Genomic DNA, 24,265 nt, shown 5'->3' with positions numbered 1-24,265 from the left:
AGAGTAGAGATCAAATGGAAAAATACTGTAAACACAAATGTGCTGTAAGGGCCACCTCACACACCTCCCACACACAGGACGAATGAGTGAAAACACACACTCACGCGTCCTGACCAATCAAGAGACTCGATTAGCATCAGATAAACTATTAATAACGACTGAATGGTGCAGTCTGTGATCCTTTTAAGTGAAGTTTGAACACAAAGTCAAAATGAGCCTCCAGGAGCTTAAGGTTTGAACCGCGTATGTATTTGCACACAAAACAATGTCTTAAGACATGTAATCACAGTGAGTTGTGTCCACATAAGCGCCTTGATTGAAAGCCTCGGAGATGGCATTCACAGTGTGTACCAAGGATCTACCTCATGTACACACACTCATACACACACAACACACACTGCCACCCTGTCCCTGTATTGCCCTATCCAGGAATAACAATGCATAATTCATGTCCCGAAGTCTCGTCTGCAGACAAAAGTCAGCGTTTGCATTTATTATTTATTGAAAACAGCTCACATGATGAATCCGTTAACAAACAGAGCTTCCAGTAAGCACTGCACTTATTTCTTCTTCTCTTGCTGTTTGTGTTTTGGCATAGATTTAAGTGGGCTCATTAGCAGCGATGAGGATGTAAGGAGAGGAGAGGAATGGCAGGGGACAGAGAGACAGGGAGAGAGAGTGAGAAAGGGGGAGTGAGAGAGGAAATGAGGCCAAAGGATAAAGGAATCATTTTTGTAAAGGTAGGAATTAATGAGAGGCTTGTGCATCGCAAGCTAATTAATTTAACAATGAAATGCTTAAGGGACTAAGTTATAACTTTTAGGACTTCCTCACATTTATAGAGTGAAAGTTTACTATTGCTGCCCAATGGGTATTTGAAATTACTTAACTGCACTGCAAAACTTGGGAGTAATGCATTTGGTTCAGTGTATAATAAAACACCATCCACTGTCACAGTTACACTTGTTGTGTGGACAGTTTGCCTCGAGGATGGGAGGCGCATGCGTCGTAGTGCGAGAGGAGCATTCGCCATCCTATGCTAATGAGGTCATCATTTATTCCGGAGTACTTGCATTTTTTTCTTCCTCTGCTCCACCCCTTCACCACCCATCAATCATCGAAGGCATGAGGTATTATCTTTGTGGAACATTTTATATTCAGTCTCCCCTCAGATGGGTGGGTGGACGCACACACACAAACACACACACACACACATAGACACACAGTCACACACACAGAGTCATTTTTGTTAAATCAAAAAAAAAAAAAGAGAAAAATCAAATCTGGTCTAGCAAAGGTTGAATAATTGATGTGTTATGTTAAAAAAGGAATGAAATAATCATAGCCTGTTGGATGTTGGAGGAACATCAAACCCAGAGTTGGAGCTTGGCAGACTGGGCTGAGCAGGGTAGGGGCCTTATGTATTTGGGACGGCTGCCCTGTGAAATAATAATGAATAGCAAAGAGTCAGTGGATTAGGAAATTTTTGTTCTGCACTGTACCTGACACTTTGTACGTGCCCACCCGTGCTTTTTACAGCATGACCGGGGCACATCTATGCAGCATTAATACGGCAAGATTTCCTGAAAATACTTTGCTTTGGTGGGCTGGAGAAATATTCCAGCAGGCCCGCACAAATGGAAAAAATGGCTGCAGCGGAAAATGACACGAGGTTCACACGAAGTGCTGACCTAATGGAAAGATGTCGGTGCCGCTCCACAAGCAATGCATCTCAGTGATGCAGCGACAGCTAGCAAGCAAGCGCGGCTTCAGTAACAGCTAATTGTTACTCTTTGCTTATTGAGGTTGATGTTTTTAAAAAATGCTGATCGTCCCATGAAATGAAATCAACATTCAGCCTTACTGTGCAATAAGTTCATGGTGCTGATGAAATGGAATAATATCTGCTTGCTTGCCACTGTGGGCATGTGGGCCACGTTTTCATGGCTATGAAAGTTAGCCATGAATATATATGTACTGTACGTCTCTTAGATGCACACACGCACAAACCGCCGTGCATCGTCATTTCAAATGAAACCACTTTTATGTTTAGGACCACCTTTAAAGATTGTCCTCATTTGGGATGCAACAACTGTGCTAGATGAATACATTCATTCCAAACTCCAGTGAGAGCTGTGCAGCCGTGCATCTCTGACCGATATCTTTTCGTGATTGTATGAAGGCTGCATGGTATAGATTTTCCCATTCAGCAGCAGAGGGATATAAATGTTTATTATTATTACTGTTCCAGTTTCCCGTTCGCCATCTGCGTTTTTGCCCACCAGTTCCAATTTGTGTTTAACGAATGATCTCAGGGAATGAGATGTGGTGGGGTCAAGAGGTGCATTTGCTCTCTTTCTCACTGAGGGTCGGAATTTTATAGATACTTAGAGATACTGCGCATACAAATAAAGGCCACTGTGTGACTAATATGATGAGTTGCAGGAGAGAGGGTGAGGAAGGAGGGTGATTGACAAAAAAAAAGTGTCCTGTCAACTGAATTCCTTTGAAGTAAGAAAGCTGATTGTTAGTCAGAGTTGATTTTTAGAATGAATAAGATCATATGACCCAAAAAGAAAAACCTCTGAATGAGTGTGTGACAACACGGGGAACAATTACACAAAATAAATGAAATGAGCTTGAAGAAAACATGAAATATGGTCAGCATGCATCAGGCTTTACCAAATTCCGCAAACCTTTGGATGGATGGGTTAGAGTTACAACACGTGCAAATGGTGGCACATTATCTTTGGCCCATCCTTTGCTTTGTCCATTAAAACCCTTTAACCCATCACATTTCTGAGCCCTCTGACTTGAAATATGTGTATCGACTCAGGGGCCTTTTTAATTAATTCACTGTTTCCTCTCTTACAGGTCCCCTTCTCTGTAGTCCACATTGCGAGAAGACCACCTCACAGGGATTTTCCCCTTCACCAGGTAACCACAAAGGAAGAAAAGAAGCACATTATCCACATGTACAACATACCCCCAACACACACACACACACAAGTTTTCTGAGCCATGCAATGCTGACCACCAGCACAACAGGAAACACACACGCACACACATATTCACACACACACACACACACACACACACACACACACACACACACACACACACACACACACACACATATTATCTTTATGAGGTGTTATACACCAGTGACCACCAACACAGGGTCTCAGTGTTCTCTAATCCACACTCAGGCTGAATAGAGCACTCCATGCAATGGAGGGATTACATTGTCGGATTAATGGGACTTTTAATTTGAGTCATTGTAAGTGCCCTTTATAATAAGAATAGGTGCAGGAAAGAATACCACCGCCTCCGCATGATATTGTTAAGTGTGTTACTGTAAATTTCTGTATTTACTGCAATGATGCACACACATTGTCTGTACGTATGTTGGTCCCATTTATACAGAAGCCTTAAAAGACTGTGAAACATACTATACTGCTAAAACTAGTACTACTACCATTTCATTACTGCTTACACACATGGACGACAAGACAGCTGACCAAAAGTAAAGCCGAAACTTCTTAATTGCCCCCTGGTGGCTGGCTGCATGCATAGGTCATAAACCCCTCCCCCTCCACGTTTGCAGAGGGGACATGGGCCAGACTAAAAAATACATATTAAAATACATTTTTCCCTTAGATGGTTTCTGTCATTTTAGCTACTTCTTATCACACTGATGCATGTTCAAGGTGTTAATTTTTCTGATAAGTTTGGCTTTAATTTGTTCTTTGATGTTATAAAACGGGGGCGTGACACCATGATTCATAGCTGTGATTGAAGCATGACTGAGATGGGCAGGTATAAGGGCTGGACCTCATACAGCGGTTGGTGGATGGAGTGGAGACGCGTCGTCCATCTTTATATACAGTCAATGGCTGCCATGTAAAGTCACTGATCAGCCATACTTGTTGGCAGCTAGTTAACTGCGCTGCACTGTAATGATAATGTACAATATTGCAGGTAATATATATTAAAATGCACATAAACACATGCTCGCAAAGGAGCCCAAATCCAACATTATTTGTTATCTGCTACCTAGACTAAGCCAAGATGGGAAGAGAAAGAGAAAAAAAGAAGAGAAGAGGCCAACAGACAGGCAGAAAAACAGGGTGAAATTGGCCCAAAGAACTTAAGCAGCAGAGTGAAGAAAGCTTGATGACTGGATGGATGACTGGATACAGGGAGGGAGTGGAAAGGAGAGCTGTTTACCATTTCTGAAGGCAACAATAAAACCATGGATTTAAGTATAAACAGGGGTAAACAAAGGCAGCCTTACAGAATAACATTGTATTTTCCTTTTAGTCATTCTCTTCTCCGTCTTGTCTCTTTCTTCTCTTTCTGCATCCTACCAGAAATCTGACAGCTGCTGACAAGAAGAGGCTGTTTGCTTCTTTATGTTAGAAAGTATATGAGGAGCTGGATAAGTAAGGAGTGAAAAAAAAAAAGCAGAAGAATTGCATGTAGTGGTAAAATCAACTTGGATTAATTATATTTTGCACAAGGTCAGTGTGCTGCATTATGATTTCATCTCCCTGGGAAAGAGAATACAACAACCAAACCATAAAACCTCAGTGGTTGTTGATCCATTTTACTCATTAAAACCACACTGTTGAACTTGCCCTTCAAAACTGGAATAGCTTTCTGAAACTGCTGGTTGGAATTTTAATCAATCCCTTGCCTTAAAATTAAAATTGAAAACTCAACGGACATCTCAAGCACGAGACAGGAGCGCGAACACTGACGATTGTACCCCTCTGTGTCTTGTGCAGAGGTTGGGGAATTATTAGAATTCCACTACTGACAACACCTGCATCACTCTGCTTTTGGCTCCACTCCAACCTCATTTCGAGAATCAGTGCTGAATTCAAGCTCACGTGAGTTCCCTGGATATTAGCCAAATATATGAAAAACGTGCACAGGCACACTGTGGGTCAGCGATAGTGTTTCTGTGCCTTATTAAGTTTGCATGTGTATTAGTGTGCTTATGTGACGTTTGTCATTAAATTGTGCTCCACCTAACGTTGCTACTGCTGTGTTACTGCTTCCAAAGGCATGCTCGTGAGTGATAACTTCAACCCCTGCAATTATTGCACAACACAAACAAACACAAGGGATGAAAATTTTGGTAAAATGATTAGGCAAATATAACTCTGGGGATTCTTTTCCTGGCACCCCACTAACTTCCATTATTTATAGAATCTTTGTTTTAGTTGTTTTGTACTATGCCTGTAGTTGCTTTGTTGACAGCCCCAGCCTCTCAGAAAGCAGTTTCTATCAGCCCATTAAAAGAGGTACTTACAGCTTTTTATTCTGGTCTCTCTGAATAAATTGTATGCTGATGTTATTATCATACAAGATATATCTACACAGATATATGAGGCAGTGATGTGTGTCACATATGAAGCCTTACACAGAAGAAGAATGAGGCTACGTTTGACACTTGATTGACACCTGTTATTAGAAAATACATACTGTGTTAATGAAGGATTGGCATTGTAATGCAACAGAATCAAAGGTGAATCCGTCCATATTTAAGCTGCACATTGATATTCCTGACCTTGCTGTCATGTTTGCGATGCTTAATATCGTAAACAAAGCTCTCATCTCCTCACTGTACATAACACGACTTTTAATCCCGTCACTCTGCATCCTCAAGTCGAGGACGGCCTCAGCGAACGAGCAACTTTGATAGAAAGCAAAATGGATTCACGTCAAGGCAGAATGTAGAAACGAAATGACGTTGGTGACGGCTCACTAGCCGTTACCTTGCTCAGATGACAAACCTGGACAACTGCTAGTAAAGTAGAGTGTCTTTGCTGGAACTATTTTCAGATTTCAGCTGAAACAAAACATAGCTGCAAGAAAATAATGTGAATCGCAAAGGGCCTTTTCATGTGGAGATGTACATTTGAATGTAGCTGCTAAACTTGTCATTGCCAGTGCCAGATCGGGATGTACTTCAAAATCGGCAAATTGGGACATCCTTGTCGATATGGAGGTGCTTTTGGCAGGGAAAATGGCACGCCTCATATATTATGCTAAAAAAATACACATTTGAAAGAAAAGTCTGATGCAGTAAGCAGGAAATTGGGGGTAAATTGGCACATCCTCCCGGCTTTACATTAATTGTGCTCGTGCTATTGTCAGGGCGTTGCAGGGTGACAGACAGATGGGTGAGGGCTGACACATGTTTTTGGAGGAGTTTAATATTCAAACGCTCCTCATGTGTGAATACAGACACCTGGGGTAATCAGCTGGCTGTGTGTGCGTGGTGTGAGTGGCGTGCAAGGCTGAAATTACCCATAAGCCTCTCTGTCCCTGCCTGTCTCGTTGTCAGGGTCTCTCCCTTGCTCTCTGGTGTCAGGTACACTGTCGTGTTTGCTGACTGATTAAGAATCATCCCGGTAGAAAAAATAAACACACTGTTGCGGCATTTTTTCAAAAAAAAAAAAAAAGAGGTTTGAATTAAGGTATTTATTTCTGTTTGAGCTCCTGGTACGGCTGATCTCAGTGCTATTAAAAATTCATTCGTTGGTAATACCCTCCCACTCGTCCTTCTCCATCTCCCTTCCCCTGTCTCCCTCTGCAGTGCGCTCATTTTCTCAATGGTATCTCTGTCTCTTTGTGTCAGTTGACTTCATTTTATTGGCATGGGGTGTGATTCACTGTCTCTATCTCTCTTTGTTCAGTTTGTCTCTCCTTTCATTCCGTGTCTCCGCACCTCTCTCGCTTCTCTCTTCAAAAATCTGGCATGGAATCGAGACAGGAGAGCGCCTGCTGTTTTTCTGACACACTCTTCCTTTCTTAAATCAAAACCAACTGAGGCGAAATCAGGTTATTACCTCAGCTGTGCTTCTTCTCTCTCCCTCTCACCCATTCTTCCATTTTCGCTCAAGGTCTATGAAATTCTACACTTTGAAAAGAAACTGAGGGCAGCCGGTCAGTCAGAAGAAGGCGTGCAAGTTGGATTTGACAGGGGATTGCTGCATAAATCAAGCAGAAAAGAATAAATTCTGAAGTGTGAGATGGACGTCTGACAAGGTTTGTGAGTGTGCGTGTGTGACCACGTGTGTTTGTGTGCATATGCTTGCCTCTCAGTCTCCCTTCAAACCCCCCCTCCCCACACACACACCCAGACACATACACACACAAACACAGAGTCTTATCATGTGGGGTGGTGCTGACTGTCTGGCCCGGTTTGTTGTGGTCAGATATTTATGATTTTTTCTCAGCCTTTCATCTGAAGAGAGAAATAAGCATCGACCACAACGTTTGTCTGTGTGTGATCTCAGAAAGAGCGGTCGGCCAATGAAACAACTTTTACACCATATGGTCAAGACATGGATGGACGGAAGGGGAATAGACAGGGAAGTTGATGGGCAGGGATTGAGGGAGGATAAGAGGTGAAACTAACATAAACAAACCCAAATAACTTCAACTAATTTCTCTAAGAGAGAGAGAGAGAGAGCGAGAGTGATGGGAAGGAACAGAGATGTGATGAAAGATTTAGCGGCAAATATACGACCTAACTTTCCGCAAAAGTGAGGGAGCTGGATGGAGGGATGGAGAGAAAGAGAAAGAGGTGATTTTTGCCAGTATCAAGCTTCAAAATGTCTGCTCTGAATTGATGGATGCATGGATGGGAAGGGATGAAAGAAGTTAAATTGAATAGGACAGGCTAAAGAGTCGAATGAGGGTACTCCAAGAAGGCAAGGACGGTCAGTAAGCAGCATGGCAGAAAGTCATGCAGCATAAACAGCCGCTTAAGACGGATGATAAAGATGGTGGAACGGCTGTATCAGTGATGGACGATCAGCGATGATGATGGATGAATGAAAGATTGGAGGAGAAGTGAGGGACGGAGAGCTGTAAACAAGTCTGAATAACCTCGTAACAGAGGCAAATCCACAGGAGGAAGGATGGATGCGAGGTTGTTATGCAGAAGATAAAAGAAAGTCAATAAAGTAACCTTCTCGTGCAACCTTGAGGAGGGATAGAAAAGTACAGGAAAAGGGAAAGGTTGACGGAGAAATAAGGTAATCAGGTAACGTCAGCAACGTTAGATTTCAAGGGAGTGAATGAGGGCTGGAGGTCACAGAGGCGGAATAAAGAAGTGATAATGAAGAAATGGAGCTTGCAACAAGATGTAAAGGGCTGTTAACTCAAAAGATGCATGTAAATTGACCAAGCTTTTGAAAAATGCAAGTAGAAGAAAGAAGCTACTGTACATTGAGACCAGATCGGACTCTTTGTATCACTTCTTTCGGCGAGAGTCGCCATCTCAAAGCAAATGCAGCAATAATGTGGAGCTCCAATGTCAGAGCGTTCGCAAGCGTGTGTCTGCGTGCGCTTGTGTTTGCCTGTCTTTTTGTGTCGCTGCGAGGCCCATGTGACGAGGTCAGGCAGGAGCTTTTGTGTGTCTTCGCCCTGCCGGCGGCAGCGCGGCATTATCACGAGACTTGCAGTCGCTGCAGCAGACCTTATGAAGACACTTGACCGCTTGTCCGCAGGAAAGCCAAGAAAAGAGGCCAGGCCAGTGCCGATGGAAGATGTTGAACACCGGTCCGAAATATCCCTCAGCATCTTTGCAAACGCAGGTTATTTTTCGCTGAAATACGTCTGTGATTTGTTGAGTTGAGATATATTTGGAGCCTTGCACACTATAGGAAAGTTCCTATCCAGTCCAATTCACCTGATATGTCTTTGAACTGCAGGAAACTGGAACACCTGGTTAAAATCTACACAAACATATGAAAAACAAGCAAACTACAAAAAAGCCTGAGTTGACCCTGGTCAGGATCAAACCCATGACAGTTTAGCTTTGAAGGGAGCCGCCATGACACCCTGATTATCTTGCTCCCGGGACAAAAGGTGGTAGTGGTTGTAACTTTATTTTCACAGGTGTTGTTTAAAGGTCACTTCTTAACTGAGGCTCTGAGAGCATGTTTCATCAAACTGCTGTGTTCTGTATCATGTGGTCAGTTAGAATGATGCTGTCCTGATTGCTGATGTTACTGCTCCTAACCTGAACTACTCTGTTTAACTCTATTTATAAAACTGTTCAGGACTATTTGTTTTACATATGTGATTAAAATCCTGAACAAATCTTCATCTGGGATTGATGAATGAAATGAATTCACGACTTTTCCAAACGGCCTCCTTTCCCCGGCGGTGGGGGACTCAACAAGGCTCTGCTGTATTCATCCCAGCAGCCCATCCTCTCTCACCTGTGCAAATTACTGTGTGCAAACAGACTGGATCGCACTAGCTTCATGTGGTTAGCCACTTCCCTAGCTGGGGCAGGGTCTACTCAGGAGAAATAAGCCATTTCCTGTTCACTGAGGGAAAGATATTCCCAACTGTAACCTACTGTAATTCGTTCCAGGTGGTGGGTGGAGTTTATCTTCTTTGAGAATGTATAGGACTGGACAGGAAACATGTTCAGCAGTTTAGAGTTCCTTAAGCCTGTTTTTACTGTTTTAATTTCTTTAAAACATTCAGACTGTATACAGTTTACATGATAAAATATTACAGCTCTTTAAAAAAACATCTGCGTTTGCTTATTCTGCTAGCTGCAATAATTTCAAATGCTTCCAGATGGGGCAAGATGAAGCAGGGTACTGTATATGGTACTGTAAGTACGCACATAACTTAATTTGGGAAACCTATATTAAGGTGGCACATCTAGAGTCATGTAATTAGAGACATGCCACGCTCTTCTTAGAGGAATTTATATATGTGTGCTTCACTCAAGCATTTGTATTTTGTTAGCTAACTCCATGTCTTGTAAATATATATGCATGAGGGCTGAATGCAAAGCCGAACAGAAGAGTGATCATCTAGAGGACTTCTGACATGAAAAGGAGCTGCAGAGATGCATTGTGTCAGTCCTCTGCACTTATTTTAGCACGTCTGTTGATAAAATGCTTGAAATATGTGCACTCATCCAGCTGCTTCTTCAGATCCCCAGGATCTAAACAAAATCCGGAAACAGAAGCTGCTTTACTTGAAGTTACGCAAAAAAAGATGTAAGTGAATACATCTACTGCTCTTCTGCTTGTTTGTCAGGCTGATCATCTTGGAGATTCTGTATTTTTAATTGGTTTATAATACATCTCTGAAAAACACAGTTCGCTGTGACTTTGTCACATGATTTGATGTGTTTTTAATGAACGATAAACTCGGCTAAATTTCGAATGCTACTGATGTCAGCTAATCTCCATGACAGCTTATTTTGAAGGCTGGCTCCTGCTGATCTTCTACACTGATATGCATGTTGCACAGTGTAAATGTTCTATCAGGCAGGTTTAAAAATATATGCTCAAGGTTTCTTTTTTTCTCCTTTTTTACAATAATGCAGTAAGTATTGCATTAATTATACACAAATAATCAAATATTTACCACACATTTAAATATTAACAGCAGTATCAACATTTAAAGTGTATGAGTTAGCAAGATCATAAATTCACAATGAGCTTGAGCTACAAGAATATGCTGTGATACATGTTAGTGCTTTGGATGGATCATTTATAAATCCTGTACACTTTTTAACTGCTTTATAGATGTGGCCTCACAAGGTCAATTCAAACACTGATCTAATTTCCAAGCCTGACCTTGAGTGTGTGTGTGTGTGTGTGTGTGTGTGTGTGTGTGTGTGTGTGTGTGTGTGTGTGTGTTAGTGATAAAGAAGCATTACAGCCAGAGTGGAGGCATGTCCTGGCTAATCCACAGGCCAAAACACACAGGCAGTTAAGTTTCCATGACCTCAACTCCATGCTGTTTGAACACGCACACGCATACTGTACACATATACACTTACACACACACGTGCACACACACTCATACCCTGTCTAGTTTCTTCCTCTTGCCTCTCTCCCTTCCTGCCATCTTTCATCTGTCTCCGTCGCTGCTGCCTCCTCTCTCTGAATTGCGACATTTTGTCAATTACCATTTGGTTCATTGTTAACGCACGGAGGAAATAGAAAGGCGAAGTGTGTTCTGTTATACCACAGGAGTTCTGCTGTCTTCAGAACAATTACGTCAATTAGCTCGTTTAAATGCTTTCCAGAGAGGATCACCTAGGCTAATAACAGCCCAATGAAATGACAGCCAACCAATTAATCTCACTCTAATTGCTCAGTAGGTACAGTCAATCAGTCATAATCTCTCTCTGTTTTTTTCTGACTTTCGGCACACATTCCACACTCAGCTGCCTGACTCACCGCCTGTCAATCAAATATTAACTCGCCCCTCCACCCCTCCGGAGTCGGAGGTGCATTCCACTGTGTTGACATCACGGCGTTGCTGCGAGTCAGCATATTTGACTTCGAACATAACACTGAGAAAAACTGTGTTGACAAAAAAAAAAGAGAGGAAACCATGAGACAGAGAGAGAGCAGCAGGAAAAGACAGGCAGAGAGAGAAATGAAAGAATGCGAGAAAGCAGAAACTAGATGGAAACTTGTTTATTTTTCAAGCAACGGGATGAATTTTATTTCGGGACCCAGAGCGGCCCGTAATCAAAACCTGACTCCGTTGCCTCACAGTCATTCAAAAGCCAAATGCATGCTTGCAGCTTAGATCAATTAACGCAAAGACAAACATTAGCTCACTCTCGCAGTCTGTTTGCAGTAGACTGATGATAGATTGCTGAATCACTGTGCCACATCTTAGAGTCTTCGAACTAATAGTTTCACATGCTCAAATGTTATGATATGCGTCATGCGAGATTTACAGTACGTGCAGCTTTCTGCTTCTGGCAGTGGACTCTTGCACACGTGTACTGAGGTACGAACTGGGCTGCACTTGCAGACAACATTGTGCTTGAAAAAAAACATAACATTTGCGACTTGGAACAGCAGTCACTGTTGACATATGCAGCCTTGAAGTGAGTTTAGTGTGCTTTAAAGCCTTTTGTCAGCAGTTCAGAATCCAACATTTGAAGGCTCATGAAGAAATATGCGATCTGGGTTGTTTCATAAAGAAGGAGAAGCTGCTCAGCGCTCAGGGTACAACACAAATACTGCAAGTGATGTTAGTCAAAAGAAAGTCTAGAAGGCCAAACTGTCAACTGCAGCCAGCAGAATGATTTGTTTCTGACCTCTGACCAGAACAAAATTTAACCACTGAGCGAGGTTAAAATGATATCTCTGTGCGAATGTGTCTTATTTATACGGCTACCTTTATTGGCAAGAATTACTCATTAAAAGTGTTGTTTCTTTGGCAATACCATTAGAGACAGCTACTGAATTTGCACTTATAATCCTCGATTTTTTAATTGCCTTGTTCCCATAACTGGCGTCTCAGTCACGCTCATTCCAGACTCCAACCATACAATTAAAACTGTACATATCAGCACTGACGCCCTCACATGACTCGTTCTTAAGAGTCCAAACATCAGCCACTGGGGCAGGTGAGTGTGTATGTGGTTCTCTGTGTGTGCCATGTTGTGATCTGAACAACAGAAATGCCATTTGGCATCATGGAATGCACATAATGTGCTGCATGTTACCATATAATTGCTCTATTATATATCATGTTTTCAACACATCCTATTTATGGACTTCAAAGTTTTGCTCACCCCACACATCTGCTAAAACTGCTCACTCTCCAACTGTTACAGCCACTCAGATAAACATCTTTAGTTATCAAACACCGTGTTTCAAATGGGACATCCTGTTTGAAGTGGTCTCACGCACACCACAGCATTCTGCTCCATGAGCGAGCAAAGCAGTAAAATTCACCAAAAATGCCAGCACTAAAAATAGAAGTATCTGCGCACATATATTTTATTGCTAACATTTGCACCCTTTGACCTTTCTCAGGACTTCACCATTGTTACAGAGCTAAGATTCAGTTGATGCCCTCCATCAATAATCCAACAGTGCAAAAACTGTAGTCAGATAACAGGATTTCTGTTGATCGATATGATGAGGTTGTAGCTAGTAGTGGCACAAAACATGAGGCGGAAGATGAGCGAGCTGCAGCGTGACACATACCCTCAGTAATTAGTTGCAATCCGCAGCGTCATGAGTACATGCTATGCTGCTTATGTGGCACCATCACAAACCATGATGTGAAATATTGTTTGAAAATATTGTTTTCCCTCACTGATGTTTAATTGTTCCTCAACCGATCTTCTTGTTCCCTTTCTCATTCTGGTTCCCACCACTAATTAGGAATGGGACTTAACTGCCGATGACTTTAGTGCGGGATCAGAACACACCCAGCCATTACAAAAAACCCAGGGACTCATAATGTGGTGTGGGCTCAGCCACTAAAGCTATGGGGCGGAGAGACAGGAGGGGAGGGGGGGGGGTGCTGGTAACTGCTTCTCTCGGTCGCTCTTTGAATTGTTGGTTGTGCCCTTTCTCGCCTTTGGCCTGTCATGAGAGGTTTCACTTACCCCATTTTAAAATTGTTTTCTGTTTGCTTCCTCTGCTCCTTTGCTCAATGTCTCTCTGTTTCTCACTTGCCCCAGAATCTCACCTCCTTCTTCACCCCCCCCCCCCTCTCACACACACACACACACACTTTCTCCCTCCCACACTCTCTCACCACAAAAAGACCTAATATGAACTTTTGACAGGAGCTGGGATCTTTGTTTAATTGCCAGTGTTACTGTGAATGCCCTCATAAATCTAATGCTGTAATGCCTTTGAAACGCCTTCTAGGCCTTGCAATCACACACACACACACACACACACACACACACACACACACACACACACACACACAATCTCTTTCTCACTTTCTCCCACTTTTCTCTCACTTTCCTCCACGTACTTCCAAACACATGCACAATCGCACACGCAGATGTGATGTGTGAGAATGAGGGCTTTGAGGTTGTTTGTGCTCGCATCACACACAGCAGCTCCAGTGTTTGTTTGCAATTTCCACTGGCTCTGGTCCACTCCACCAAACCCATGGGAATTTGTGGATCAGCATCTTCTCAAAAAGCTCCTGGGCGTCAGAGTGTATAAGCGAGCAAAAAAAGAGTGCAATGAGTGCAGCGAGGTCGTTATTTACTTTTATTTATGTGGTATTTCTGATGTATTCTGTATACCATAGTTTATAGTGGAAGGCCACGGGGAGTGTGAGACAAATGGTGACATAATTTAAGAGACAGTCTGACACTAAATAACCAGATCATACTGGAGAAAAATTCATTTCTGAATGTATTACATTTGCTCCTTGGAATGGCATTGTCTAAATCTTTATGCAGCTTTTTTTTTTCTGATTATACATTCATGCAACCTTATTTTGCTGCTCTTCTTTCATTTTTCTATCAATTTAAGCAGAGAAGTAAATCATATATTATAATAAGGCAGGAAGATTCATTCTGCAGAAAGTCTGATAAAATGTATGTAAATATGACTCTTCATTTGCCATGCATTTAATCAACCTAAATACTAAATATGAAACTCAAATACTCAAACAGGGGGAGCTGTAGTTTTACATAATGTTTGCTGTTGGGTTTTACACTCTGCATCAGTTCAGCTCCCGTGATAATACTCAGAATATTGCCTGTGGTGATATTTGTAATCAGCATATGAAACTACAGTATAAAATTACCTTATTAGAGGAGTCAGACACTGCATTTCATTGCTCACTCATTTCTTTTTTTATGGTGTTCTGTGCACAATGTTCCAGTTAGTATGGAACATGTCCAAACTGGAGGCTGGTGCACATTTACCCCCATAGAGGAAGTAGCTCAGTGTGTGTGACACAGTTTGGTCCGAAACAGCAACACAGTGACACCACAGTAGTTTGGTGATAACAGGTGGAGTTTATAAGGTCAATGTTGTCACCCAGTCTGCTCATGCACACTCCTCCACCTTACCACAGCACTGCACACACACCCACAGTACAGGAGGAAGCACTAACACATGCAATGTGTGTTTGACCTTAAAGGGAAAATCACTGTTGCCTAGGATTTAAAGTAAATTAATAAGCAAAACCATAGGATATTTTCAAAAAGGGCAGTGACCTTGTTTTGATCATAAGCCAGACGCACACTATGGATCACAGGAGTGGGCTTTTCAAACAGACGTATACAGACGCTTTGAGGACGACTAATAAAGTCCTGGCAGTCCTGACATGTCTAAAAGTCAACAGTCAACCAGTTCAAAGAAGATAAATCTTCTTCCTGTGGTACAAGTTTAGTTGTTGTTCATAACCTGTTGGCAGAAATCTGAAGCTGTGCTTGTAACCAGAGAATAATAAACGCACTTATTGTTTCTTTCAGGTGTGGCAGAGTGAGAGTCAGAGGGGAAGATCGCCTGGTCTAGACAGGGCTGTCAAGGTGAGAGTTACATTCTGTCTTTGTTGTCTATTACTGTGTACAATACCTGTCTGTGTGGGCGCATTTCCATCTCTTTCTTTCTCTCTGCAGCCCTGGTGTTTTTTCCTTCTTCTCATATTGTCTGTGTCTCCATCTCTCTATCTCTGTGCTCCTAGCTGATTACATGAATAATTTACAGCATGTAAATCCTCAGCAGCTGCTCGCTGTTTTGCCCTCCTTGTTCCTCTCTCTTTTCTCTTTCAGGTTAACATGGGAGGATTTTTCTCAACCTTGTCACCTCGCATTCCCTCTCTATCTTCCTGTTTCTGTGCCCGGGGTTAAGCTCTCTCTCTCTCTCTCTAATTACACAGCTCTCAGTTGCAGTCCTGTGTCTTCCCATGGGTTTGTGTGTCCTTATGTAAGGACTGGCTGAATGGCGTTTTCTTCGGTAATGATGGGAATTTTAACTCACAAGTCCACAGTTGTTTGTTTGTGAGTGTGTGGATATGGGTCTTTCATTGTGTGTTTATACAGTATGTGTAGATACACACAGTTACTACATGGCTTCAGATCCTTACGATCAAGACACTAATGTGGACTTGAAACTCATTATGATTGCAGTTCTTCGGTGGCTGTACTTTATGTACAACTGGGACATTTTTTTTCTGTCACTGCAGGCTTGAAATGCTTTTAAAAGGATCACAAACTGTGCTGTCAAATTAGTTTTTCTCTTCTTTTCTTCTGTGGTCCCTTCAATCAAGTCCCTAGGTTGGACTCCAAGCAGATTTTTTCTCCGTGTGCACGCGAAGTAATTTCATGTTGAAAAGAAAGAAAAAAAAAACGTGTGGTTCCACACAAGAAAATCTATCAAAAAATAGCATGAGGCTAATTCAAGAAAAAAGAGACAACGGAGGGGAAGCTTTACCTTTGGCTCTGTTAAATAATTTCTCCCCCCACATTCAGTTTCCATTGTTAGAAGCCAGGGCCGATCTCCCCAATATTACTGCTAATCTAACTTCAAAGGGTTGCAGTCATGTTAAAGCACTTTTTAATTGTGATAAGGAATATGCTTTCATGCTAAAAACCTTTCTCCTCTGTTCATCTGGACAGAACCCATAAATATCGAGTCCTTTTTTTCATTGCCAATTAAAATTAGAATTGGTCACATTTTTCACTGTCAGCCATTTCCTTTGCGCATAAAGACATGTGTGGGCCACACACACACACACACACACACACACACATCTATAGCCTACACACATGCATACAGACACATGCAGAGTCGGACATTGCTATATGTGTGTATGCAGAAGCACATACAATGCACGCAGTGTTTTTGCCAGAGTTGACTAACACAAAAGCTTTGCTTCCTCGTCCTTGTCCAAAACTAAAAGTGCTCAAAGGCTTTGCTAGCTTTGCCGCTCTGGCAGGCCTGATGATTCACCACAGGCTTCCCTGTTGTTCCTATGACACATGAGATGCAGGCTGCGCCGCATTGTCCAGAGACAACACAATAAGATGATTCTTGAGTGAATCACTTGCACTCTTGTGCTTTTGACATGGAACATTCTTGAAGCTTTGATATATACACAATATTTTGAGGCAGCAGAGCAGAAAGATGTAATTCTGTTGTGACAAAATCAATTTGGAAAACACTACATTGTACAGAACGGGAGCGGCATGAAAATGTACCATTGGTTGTAGTTTTGGTGTGTATTCTATTTTACCTCAAAATGATCCTCTCAAGTTGTCTTAGGCAGAGCCTCTTAGCTTTGAAAACAAGTACATCTTGAAAATGTTCTGGACAAATGAGAGGAATAAGAAAAAGAAGAAGAAAACATGGGTAGCTGTATATACTGCCAAATCCACTGTCACATGAGAAGATTGATATCAGCTTCATCTTTGTGTGTCCAGTACATATAGATCTGGAATGTGTTAGCCTAGCATAGAACAAAGACATGCAGAAGGAAATGTAACTCTCAAAAGTTAGAACATTTACAAGATATGAAATATATACAGAAGACACAGTGAGTTCAGCGTGAATAGATCCTGAGTCGGGACAATGATCTGATGCTGTCAATGCATGCATAACCAAGCAGTGTTGTTAAGTTATGTGCATGTATTACAACTTTGCTCATCAACTCCTCTTCAGACTGCAGTTGGGGTGTGACAGCAGCGTTTGACAAAACCATTAGGACCATCATTGCACTTCATTTGCATAAGGCTAAGAGGTGGGTCAGTCGATCCCCCTTCAAGACTCATCAGCAGAGAAAAACTCTTCCACTGACATAGTGTTACTGACACTGCAGTCAGACCGACAGCTCCAGCTTCACTGCAGTCGCTCTCACAGTTCACCACAGCACAACTTTGCACTGCAGTCAGTCAGGATTTTAGACATGCTGCAAATTGTTCAAACCGAGCTTCTCGCTGACAACACTCGGAGTGGGATTTGTCTCTAAGTTTGGAGAATAAACTATTAGTGACGCGGAAGGAGCAGAAGAAGCTTGACTTCGGTTCGTTCCCCCTCACCTCGGCTCACTACAGCGTGCCTTTAACACTGCAGTCAGTCTGCGTATTGAGTTTTTGGCTGACATGGCTGGGTTGGCTCACTGCTTGTTTAGCAGTCTGGGCCAAGCACGTGCATGTGCGGCTGCGTGTTTACGTGTATGCATGTCTGCGCTTGGGTTTCTGCAGGATTTATGCGCATGTGTGCGGATGCATGAGTGTGTACGCGCCCCTATGAGCCCGCATGACCTGATTGTGTGTCTACAGCACATACCCTCATGTGCAGTGCAGTGAGGGAGGGCTGTGAACCTTGGTGAGGCGTTTTTTATTTTTTATTTTTTTGGTTGTTGTGCAGCGTGGCCTCATTATCCAGGTGTTTACCCCCAACCACAGGAAGCGCTTGTCAGTGACGACTGTCTGCTGGCAAACATCGCCTGAGGGAAAGAAAGACAGGGAGGGAGGAAGAGACAGAGGGAGAGAGGGAGAGAGAGAGAGAGAGGTGGAATCATTGAAACATAGCAATTTTGTAGAGGGGCTCGTGAGAGTGTCTATCTATCTATCTATCTATCTATCTATCTATCTATCTATCTATCTATCTATCTATCTATCTATCTATCTATCTATCTATCTATCTATCTATCTATCGAAGCATGTGTCTATGTCATATCCATGTGTGCATGCTTCTGTGTGTTTGTCTTTCCTAAGCATGTGTGTTGTGTGTGTGTGTGTGTGGTTGTGCCAGTCAAACCCTTCCTGGCAGGTCAGTGGGTTCCTCCACTCCTTCACCAGGGAAGGGAGGGGGGGAGGGAGGGAGGGAGGGAGGAGAGGAGGGGAGACATACAAGCTGTTGACAGGGATTTATGAGCTGATAGTGTCAGACTGCAAGCACAACAACAGTCTCCCTGTCTCTGCCTGTCTGCTCATGGAGGGAGAGTCAGAGACTGACAGAAAGAATAGAAGAGGGAGGACGGGGAGGGGAGGAGTAAGTGAGGCAGCAAAATGAGCTGAAAAAGAAAGAGCAGGATGAAGGAGCGAAAAAGAAAAGGTCGAGGAAGACAGTTAGTGGAAGGGGATGAGGCAGGATTGGGATCCAATTTGATTTATTTAGGAGTTTCTCTCCTTTCTCTCGGCACTACGCTCCTTCTTTTCTCCACACAGCTTCTTCTCCTCTCTCTCTTTAACATCATCATTGTATGAGCTGACTTGCTTGTTGTGCTGACTGGCGACTGCTTTTGGTTTGGCTTGTTTGGACTCATGTGAGTGAGAAACCATGTGTTCATGTTTTCAATATAAACCGAAGGCTATTGTTGGTGTCGCGTGAGCACGGAGATGATGACAAGGGCTGCACTGAGACGAGACCGTGCACGCATATTCTGGACAATAAAATGTCCTCCGCCGTATTGTTGTATCGCAACAACAGCTCCAAAAAAGCTGAGGATTACATTTTTGATGGACTATGAACCGTGGACAAATGTTCATTTTTAACAACTGTGCAAGAATAAACAAGCTATTGATAAATTTTTTCGCACATTAGACAATCGGTCTTTTGTGGCTGTGTGTGTTTTCAGCGTGTGTGTGTTCAGATTTGTCATGGTGAGTCATGACTGGAATGCTCACAGTTAGATGACACACACACAGTGATATAGTTGGACTGTCTGACTGTCTGACATATGAGAGATACAGTCTGGAGGGTAATTTTGTCTAATTGCTGTTCTCAGCATAAATCCATAATATCTGTCTCTATTTTGGTTTGGAGACTTCCACAATACATCCTCTTTTACGAGCTTATTTGGCCGCGGGTCCTTTTCAGGCGAGGCTGTAGCTGTATCGTTCTTGTATGGCTGTATTTTCCTCACCAGTCTAATTGAGTTTGCTAATACTGGTTAATTGAGCCAAGTTATTTCACATATAACACTTTGCTTGCGTCTGTCTGGTTCGTGTTTAGTTTTTGCATGGAAGTGAGACACAAATGTAAAACCCACTATTGTCAGTCGCTCCTTCATATTCTCATGTAAAAAAAACTGTACATATAGACACGCAGCCATATAGACACTGGCTTTCAGTTTAGCCTAAAATACCATACCCTGTTAACTGTTATGACTGTCATAATAACAGTGATCCAGATCCGGTCTGCCAGACTGACATATTGGGAGACAGACAGCCTGACAGTGCAAAGTACACCTACCCCCTGAGGATAATATAGACTGCTAGTGATTTATGTGTCAGATCCTGTTTAATGATATAGTATTAAACAGTAGTGAATTATGATGCCGTTTTCATTTCACCTACACACTCAGATCCAGAGCCAAGGTTTCACTGACACTCTCCAACAAGCTGAGTAAGGATCCTATGTTGAGTTTCCCAGAAAAGCAAATGTCGTAATCTTTTTCCAAGCTCCTGTCTATAGATAATGGTCAAAGCCTTTTGTTTAGTGAAAATGCAGTGCAAGTAAACGTGCACTAATTGTAATTTGTACAGTGAAGGCAACATGAATGACCCTCGGATGGATACCCTGAGGCGAAGATGCCCTACAGGCAGAGTTGGTCCTCTGGTTAAGGCTTTCAGCCCCTGAGCAGGAGGACAAAGAGGGCAGTCAGGTAGTTTGGTGTGTTCAACCACCTTGTTCACTTGGGGTGTAAAGAGCAGCACAAGCTATAGGGACCAGTAGAGTCTTTAAACCTTCTAAAGGCTTCACATCTGGTTAAATTCACATGGATTACATTATATTAGAGTCGTGTTGACTGCAAGTAAAAGATAAGACCATGCAAGTAAGACATGGGCAATGAAATTTACAATGAAAAAATAAATATATAGTAAATATACATCTGTGGTGATCTTATGTAATACTGATTAATGTCTCACTGGAGCTGATCATATGCAACATTGCATATAACCACGTGCCGCCACCCACTCTTTGGTATTTGTCAAACATTGTAATGTGTATATATTTACATTCGTTCATCTGTCTATATGTGTGTTCTCTATATGTCTGTGTGTGATGCAGAGCTACAAAAGAAACCTGCGTGAAAATGAAGAAAAATGAAGAGGAGGAGAAACTTGACGGAGAAAAAACACCCCAAAACACCACAACAAAGAATATTCACCTGTCATGAATATGATTAACAGTTAAATGATGTATTTTTTTTCATAACATCTAACTGTTCGTCATCCTTGTTATCATTACTCCTTCAACTGCAACTCACTTATTTAACTTTAAACAGATGAGCAACATCTGGTGCCTTTGGAGTCGTAATTAGAATTTTAGAATGTGTAATCACCGAGGATTCTCAAGTGTTACTTTTCACAGGGTATCACTGACTTTAAAGACGTTAGAAAATCTTTATTATTCATGTTATTTTCTACGTGTTATATGGTGAGACTCATGACAACTCTTACTGGAGAGTTTGCTCATATTTCTCAAAGCATTATGTTTACGATACATGAGAAAGTGCTGTTTATTTGCTGTCCACATTTTGTTCCGCAATACTGTACATGATCTTCTTTATATGGGAGATGGCTTTTGCCTAATGCTTTTAATGTATGCAGATTTGAGAGTGGTCAGAGCAATGTATGCAACTAAGGATTACACAGCTTTGACAGCCCTGGTGTCTGGTACAATAACATATTCTTGTATGTGCACTGTATCTGTTGAGAAGTAACAATCCCAATTTGGTCACAGGGGAACAAAGACAACATTATGGACATGTACTCATACAATATGCAAAGCTACGTGGAGAAATACTCCCAGACTGTACTGCTCTCATGTGACAACATACTGTATGTACAACGTTTCACTTTTATCATCGCAGCATGGATTATAAATGAATATCGTATTGTTCTGTGAAAAATCTAGGTAATATAATGCTGAATAAAGAATTCTAATGGTTACTCAACAGAGCCGTGAAAACGTGGGAAAAGACTCGTCATGTGCGACGACAGCGGCAGGGTGGAAGTGGTGCACTGTATAGAGTACTTCCTCCTTTGCAACATCAAGAGAAGGAGAGAATTACTTTTTCTTCCACACCTGTGCTCTGAAGCCCTGTAAGCAGCTTGGGGTTGAGTGGCTAGCTGCAGGTTGCTGTGGTAATGATGGTGGTGACTTGATGAGATGTAATGTGACTTACTCCTACCCACCATGTCTGGCCTTGGCTCTTGAAAAAAGCACTGAGTCACAGACACCAGCGGTGTTTTAAATGATAAAGTAAATGACTTCTTAAGCCTCCCTTTACAATATGTCTGTGGTTCACTTACAGCCTTTATCTTCACAAATCCAGTTTGACCTGCAATGATAGAAACCACCTTTCAGCTGTAATAACAGGTGTACCTCACTTATCATCCAGTAAGCCCTCTGCAATTATGTGGGTTCCCTTTTTGACTTTACAGTCCACACAGACATTCTTTAAATAATTTTCTTTTATTAAACATCACCATTTGTTACTGACCGAAAAAAAAAAATCCTCATCCTCTCATATTCATTCATACAGAAATCATATTTTCAGCCAGAGCAGAGGTGAGTTAGCTCTGTTACACCCTGCAGGGAACAGTTTGGAGGCCTCCCTATCTGCTTCCCTCCATCTTTGTCTGTGGTTGCTAACCCCAGCTACAGTGGTCAGACATGGGCCCCCCATGTTTTCCATGGACAGTTTATCACACTTCCTCTCCCTTTGCTCTGGGCCCCCAGTCAGTCTGCCAGACAGGAAAATCAAAGACTTTGGGACATAGCATTACAGTGCAAATGGTATATTGCATTGCATAGCATGCTGATGATATATGGCCCTAAAGTGTCACAAGTGAATACGAAACAGGAAGGAGGTCTGAGCTGAGTTATCCTCACAAGTGAACATAAATGCTTGAATTACACATTGAATTGATTGAATGTTAGTCAAAATGATCCTATACATATTGAATGGTATGGAATTGAATGGCAGGCAAGATGATTTTCACTTGAATGTCTGTAAATCCCTTTTCATCCGAAGTTTAAAGTATTTAATGAATCATTTGTGGTTCAGTTGATTTCACTGGCATTGTATGGTATGGATCTTAATGTTAGGTTAAGGGATTTTATTATTTTCTGGGGCATTTTGTCACACTTTCTGTCAGTTTAGCCTGTCTCCATAGTCATTCTATCAAACACTGACAAAATAAGGGAACAAAGCCTAAAGCAGAACCACATCTGCCTTCAGCTATGTCCAACATCTGGCCCTATTCCTGCAGCCGCTATCTGGATCATGATTTGTGGTTGAAACCTGCAGGTTCAATAAAAAATAGGAACATTTTTTTGTGGAGCAATGACATTTTAGCATGCAAACTGTAATGTGAACATAGAGCTTGTTATGAAGAAGCCCTTCTTTTTTCCCCCTGTTTCTGACTTATTAATGATATTTGGTGTGAGGTAGAATACTCAGTTCCAGTGAGGTAGTAAACATGTGCCTGGCATACAGTCCTTAATAATAAACTCAAACTTAACTACAAGTTAGACAATAGTCTCGTCACTCAATATGTTGCCTATAACTTCTGTTGTGTAGAAAAAGAAAAAGAGCACCATGTCTTCTGAAGCTTATATGTATGGACATGCACATTATAAGACCCAATTCTACTTCTGAACTTGTAATGGGTGAAGTTTTTTTTTTTTCCCCAAAAAGTGGTTATGAAAATCATTACTACCACGAGTATGTACCTTCTTTCTTTGGTACGTACCCTCAGCACCATTCCTCTGCTCCTCACTGTCCATTTTGCAGCCGCGTTTTAGCCTCAGCTACATGCTCTTTGCTGTGCAAAACAACACGCAACAATAGGCTAATTTAACACAGGCTGAAAAGTTAGGATGGTGCCTCTCAAGCCATTAGACAGTGCAAGCAAAATAAGGCTTTTTGGTTCTTACTTTTTTGGAGGAAGTCATTCAAATAATGGCATCAATTCTGGCACTCTACAAATAACCAGCACTCAAAATGCACTTTTTTGCAAGTTTCAAAGGGTCTGCACCACAGGTTCTCCTGAGATGTGTAAAAGGCTTGTTTGGAAGGTTAAATAAAAACCCTGATTTTAACATGCAATAATTATGTTACCTGCACTTTTTCTTGTTCAACTACGGCTCAGACACATACATAGATAGGAGAAAGAAATGACAAGTGAGACAATTAAAGAAAAATTATCATCATACCCACACAATGGTACATGATACCTGCTAACGATATATCTTTAATTAATTTGAATTAAGCTAAATTGGACATTAAGCTGTGAAATGTCACTGTGTACTTCTTATCTTCCTCTTATTGGCTCCTGTGACAGCAATGGCCCCATTTCTGTTTTCCCTCCTATGTACCTCAGCCAGGATGTGTATGAGCCTGCCAGCCGTTAACCCCACAGAGGAAGTGTGCAGGAAATGAGATCAGCCTTAAAGAGAGGTAACGCCTGAGCCACTGACACCAGACCAATAACTGTCACTCACTGCACCTG

At 42.0% G+C, this 24,265-nt stretch overlaps 1 long non-coding RNA gene across 2 annotated transcripts in view; it reads left to right on the top strand.

Annotated features, from left to right (window-relative positions):
- Positions 1 to 23,392, top strand: part of LOC121609911 — a 93,973-nt gene extending 70,581 nt beyond the window's left edge. For both annotated transcript variants that reach the window (XR_006007023.1, XR_006007022.1), the window contains 3 exons: positions 2,875 to 2,937; positions 15,269 to 15,325; positions 20,814 to 23,392. This is a non-coding gene — a long non-coding RNA (uncharacterized LOC121609911). The remainder of the gene's footprint in view (positions 1 to 2,874; positions 2,938 to 15,268; positions 15,326 to 20,813) is intronic.
- Positions 23,393 to 24,265: the final 873 nt, after the last annotated feature.

This window comes from Chelmon rostratus, chromosome 8 (assembly GCF_017976325.1).
Source record: "Chelmon rostratus isolate fCheRos1 chromosome 8, fCheRos1.pri, whole genome shotgun sequence".
Classification (NCBI taxonomy): Eukaryota; Metazoa; Chordata; class Actinopteri; order Chaetodontiformes; family Chaetodontidae; genus Chelmon; species Chelmon rostratus.
This window is presented reverse-complemented; position numbering and strand designations above follow the sequence as displayed.